The sequence below is a fragment of the Glycine max genome, unplaced genomic scaffold, assembly GCF_000004515.6.
Source record: "Glycine max cultivar Williams 82 unplaced genomic scaffold, Glycine_max_v4.0 scaffold_51, whole genome shotgun sequence".
Lineage (NCBI taxonomy): Eukaryota > Viridiplantae > Streptophyta > Magnoliopsida > Fabales > Fabaceae > Glycine > Glycine max.
The window spans coordinates 45,220-50,594 of NW_024464724.1; the positions used below are offsets into that span (position 1 = coordinate 45,220).

The 5,375-nt window shown below is 41.0% G+C and overlaps 1 non-coding gene across 1 annotated transcript; it reads left to right on the top strand.

Annotated features, from left to right (window-relative positions):
* The first annotated feature begins 3,529 nt into the window (after positions 1 to 3,529).
* LOC121174495 (small nucleolar RNA R71) lies at positions 3,530 to 3,636 on the top strand. The gene has a single exon (XR_005890601.1). It is a non-coding gene; the product is annotated as a small nucleolar RNA R71 (small nucleolar RNA).
* The last annotated feature ends 1,739 nt before the right edge of the window (positions 3,637 to 5,375 follow it).

Here is a 5,375-nt window from a genome sequence, read left to right on the forward strand (position 1 = left end):
ATCAGCAACTAGATTTTGTGCTCCGCTCCTATCACGGATCTCCAAGTCAAACTCTTGGAGCCAGAGCATCCATCGGATCAACCTAGGCTTAGAATCAAGCCTTCTTCAACAAGTACTTTAGAGCTGCATGGTGTATAAACAATAATGCGGTACCAAGCAAATAAGATCGAAATTTTTCAAGAGCAAAAACTATGGCTAGAAGCTCTTTCTCAGTAGTAGTATAATTTGCTTGGGCAGCATCTAAAGTCCTAGAAGCATAATATATCACCCTAGGCAATTTATCAATTTTCTGAGCAAGGACAGCCCCCAATGCATAATTTGATGCATCACACATAAGCTCAAAAGGGGCTGTCCAATCAGGTGCCTGAACGATGGGGGTGGTAGTCAACGCTCTTTTGAGGCAATCAAAAGCCTCTTTGCATCTGTCATTAAAGTCAAACTCCACCTCCTTTTGCAACAAGTTGGACAGTGGAAGGGCTACTTTGCTAAAATCCCTTATAAAGCGCCTGTAGAATCCTGCATGACCAAGAAAAGATCGCACCTCTCGCACACAAGAGGGGTAAGGCAATTGTGAAATAACAGAAATTTTTGCAGGATCTACTTCAATACCCTTATTGGAAATAATGTGGCCTAAAACTATACCTTGCTCAACCATAAAATGACATTTTTCAAAATTTAGAACAAGGTTAGTTTCAATGCATCTATTCAAAACTTTTTCCAAACTATTCAAACAACCATCAAAAGAGGATCCATATACAGTGAAATCATCCATAAACACCTCTATGCAATTTTCTAAAAAATCACTGAAAATACTAATCATGCACCGCTGGAAGGTACCAGGGGCATTGCACAGGCCGAAAGGTATCCTCCTATAAGCAAAAGTGCCGAAGGGGCAGGTGAATGTGGTCTTTTCCTGATCCTCAGGAGCAATAGTAATTTGCATATAACCAGAAAAACCATCAAGGAAACAGTAGTGGGATTTACCTGCCAGGCGTTCAAGCATCTGGTCAATGAATGGCAGGGGAAAATGGTCCTTTTTGGTAACCTGGTTCAGCCTCCTATAGTCAATGCAGACTCTCCAACTATTCTGCACCCGAGTAGGAATCAGCTCCTTCTTCTCATTTCTGATCACTGTGAGGCCAGTCTTCTTCGGGACTACCTGGACGGGACTCACCCATTGGCTATCGGAGATAGGATAAATGATTCCAGCTTGCAAAAGCTTGGTTATCTCCTTCTTTACTACATCAAGAATCACCGGGTTGAGTCTTCTCTGTGGTTGTCTTACTGGTTTAGCTCCATCCTCTAAATTTATTCGATGCATACATGTGGATGGGCTAATACCAGGAATGTCCGCCAGGGTCCAGCCTATAGCCTTCTTATGCTTCTTGAGAACTGACAACAACTTCTCCTCTTGTTCATCAGCAAGGGAGGCAGATATAATCACTGGAAAACTCTCGCTATCATCCAAGTAAGCGTATTTTAAATTTGATGGCAGAGGCTTCAATTCTGGTGTGGTCGGCTGGACAGTGGTAGAAGGAGATGGTTTCTCAGCCTTTACCTCATAAAGAAAGTCAGAGGTATGTGTACTTCCTGAAACATGGTTAGTCCTATCTGACTCTATAAAATCAATCTCAAGAGGTAAAACACCACCACCAGGCATGCAATCAATATCACTCTCAGATTCACTCTCAGCATCAAATTCAGACATATGATCAAGTACAATTTCAGACTCAATGCATGCAGATTAGAATAAAGATCAGTCATGTATTCATCAACAACATGGTCAATTATTTCAGCACGAAATACAGAAAGATCTTCAGATGGGTATTTCATAGCATCCAGAATATTAAAATGAACAGTTATGTCACCAAATTCCATAGACAGTGTGCCTGCATAAACATCTATCTTAGTTCTAGCAGTTTTCATAAAGGGTCTGCCTAGAATGATGGGAACTGATCCTTGAGAAAATCCATCTTCCATATTCAAAATATAAAAATCAACAGGGAAAATCAGTTCACCAACTCTAACTAAGACATCTTCTATGAAACCAACAGGGTAGGCAACACTTCTATTAGCTAAATGAATTACCACATCAGTTGACTGCAAGGGGCCTAGAGATAGAGAATTAAAAATAGACAGAGGCATAACACTAACAGAAGCTCCTAAATCTAGCATGGCATTGTCAAACTTACTATTCCCTATGATACAAGGTATGCTGAATGTACCTGGATCTTTACATTTTTCAGGAATTTGAGGAACAGATTTACCAATCAATGCGGAGACATTTCTGCCCATGCTAATTCGTTCACTTCCTTTAAGCTTCCGCTTATTAGTGCACAGCTCCTTCAAGAATTTGGCATATCTTGGAATTTGCTTTATTGCATCCAACAGAGGTATGTTTACCTCTACTTTTCTAAACGTTTCCAAGATCTCTTTCTCTACCTCTTCCATTTTTTTGTTGGAAACTGCTCTTGGAGGGAATGGAAGAGGGGGAATGTGCTGCTTCTGCAAATCAGAATTACCTGTGGAAGAAGATTCACCTGCACAGAAATTGTTAGGTAAATTTTTGTCATCACCTTTTTCTGGAATAGAGTGAAGTTTGGCAGGTTCATTTGCAGATGAGGAAGGTGCTACAGGTTGAGGTCCTTGACACTGCTTTCCCGACCTCAATGAAATGACACTGACATTTTTGGGATTTTGGACAGCTTGAGAAGGCAGCTTGTCAGAATTCTGGGACTGTTGTTGATTCAATTGGGTAGCTAATTGTCCCATCTTATTGGTTAAGCTCTGAATGGAGGCTCTGGTCTCTTGCTGAAACTGCATGTTCTGCATAGTCATTTGCCTCACAAGTTCTTCGAGGGAAGGTTGTGGAGGGGCCTCAACTGTTGGCTGTTTCTGGGGTTGTTGCTGTTGTTGGATTGGTGGAGGAATGTATGGTCTGCTTGGGCCAGAAGCATTTTGGAAGGAAGGAGCAGGCTGTTGTTGTTGTTGCTGAGGGCTGGACCATCTGAGGTTAGGGTAATTCCTCCATCCAGGGTTGTATCTGTTGCTGGAAAGGTCATAATTGCTCTGCTGTGGTTGATTTTGCTGCTGAGGTTGAGGAGGTCTATTGTATATATTTGCTGCATAAGCTTCAGGCTGCTCAATTGCTCTAGGTTGCTGCATGGAAGGGCAAAGGTCTGTATGGTGGTCAGCAGAGGAGCACAAACCACAAACCCTTGCGACAGGTACAGATTTCTGATTCAAGGCCAGCTGGGTTACCAAGTTGACCAACGCATCCAGTTTGCCTTCAAGCTTCTTAGTTTCAGATGATGCAGATGGGTTTGTAGCTACCTCATGCACTCCTCTAATGACTATGGCATCATTTCTGGCACTAAACTGCTGGGAGTTGGAGGCCATCTTCTCAATTAAATTTCTGGCTTCAGCAGGAGTCATGTCTCCAAGGGCTCCACCACTGGCAGCATCTATCATACTTCTCTTCATATTACTGAGTCCTTCATAAAAGTATTGGAGAAGAAGCTGTTCTGAAATCTGATGGTGGGGGCAACTGGCACATAGTTTCTTAAATCTCTCCCAGTACTCATACAGGCTCTCTCCACTGAGTTGTCTAATACCTGAGATATCCTTCCTGATGGTTGTGGTCCTGGAAGCAGGGAAAATTTTTTCTAAGAATACTCTCTTAAGGTCATCCCAGCTCGTGATGGACCTTGGAGCAAGGTAATACAGCCAGTCCTTTGCCACTCCCTCTAATGAGTGAGGAAAAGCCTTCAGAAATATGTGATCCTCTTGGACATCTGGGGGTTTCATGGTGGAGCAGACAATGTGAAATTCTTTCAAATGTTTGTGCGGGTCTTCACCTGCAAGGCCATGAAACTTTGGAAGCAAATGAATCAGTCCAGTTTTAAGAACATATGGGACATCCTCATCAGGGTATTGGATGCACAAGCTTTCATAGGTGAAATCAGGTGCAGCCATTTCCCTTAGAGTCCTCTCACGAGGTGGAGGTTGTGCCATGTTCTCAGAATGTGCAAAATCAGAATGCTCAGAATCAGAATGCTCAAAATTATAATGCTCAAGATCAGGATGTTCAAAATCACCAATAATAGAATGCACAGATTCACCAGTTATGGAATGCTCAGAATGATCAAAAGGTATAAAATGATGCCTAACTAATCTATGAAATGTCCTATCTATCTCAGGATCAAAGGGTTGTAAGTCAGATGGATTGCCTCTAGTCATACACTACATTCAGCATGCACACAACTAGTTGCCTTGTCATGTAAATAAAGGTGTAGGTTTGAACTACAGCTACCCTAAAATGATATCCAAATGACTTGAAATTTTGTGAGCAACCTTATAAAATGATGAGAAGATAGCACAAAAAATTTCAGACCAAAATTCAAAGTCTAACTATGAAAGCTAAAATTGGTAGGTTAAGAAAAATAAGTGAATAAAACTTGAAAAATAAAAAACTTTTGACAGAATCGCTCTTTTTTGACGGCGTAGGAAATTTTTTTCTACCCCAAATGCATATATAATAATTGCGATTCTGATAACCGGAGCAAAAGTTATGGCCGTTTGAAGTTTTGACAAACACAAAATTTGCTAGTTTTTTGGAACTTTCAAATCTGACCAAACTAAAGGCTCTAGCTAATTTTCCCACAAAATATGGATTAAAAGAAGTTTCCACAAAAAAATTCAGCCAAAAATAACAACCCTAGCTACTAAAACAAAAAATCCCAAATAATTCAGCATGGGTGGTCGCTAAAATCCGTCTCTAGCTGATTTCTACTACTACTCTGTTTTTCCGCAAGCTGATTTCTACTACTACTCTATTTTTCCGCAAGCTGATTTCTACTACTCCTCTGTTTTCAAGCACAATCTTCACAGCAAAACACCCAAGACTGAAACAGGGGAAACGCTTAATGGTAAAACTGAAACAGAACACACATTAAACAAAACACCAGGACACTAATCAACACTAACACACATACTAACACAATACTAACAATTAAAACACGAAAGGATTAAACACACAACACTAGCTAGCTATTATGAACCTTTGGACACTACTCCCCGGCAACGGCGCCAAATTTGATCGAGGCCGTACCCGAATCAAATAAACATGAAAATGCAGTAACTAGGAAGTGATCCTAGGTCGTTTCCCAACGAGCAGTGACAAGCCAAATGTTCATAATATGCTTGCAGTAACAGTAACGATGGGGGGGGGGGGGTTTGGTTGTTTGGTAATTAAAGAGCAGAACAAATAAAATGGAATACGAAACTACTAATATTAAAAACGGGTTGTTTCCTCTGATTCAGAAGCCACTCTCTTATCCTGGGTTATGGAGAATTCGTCCCTAACAGTCAACCAC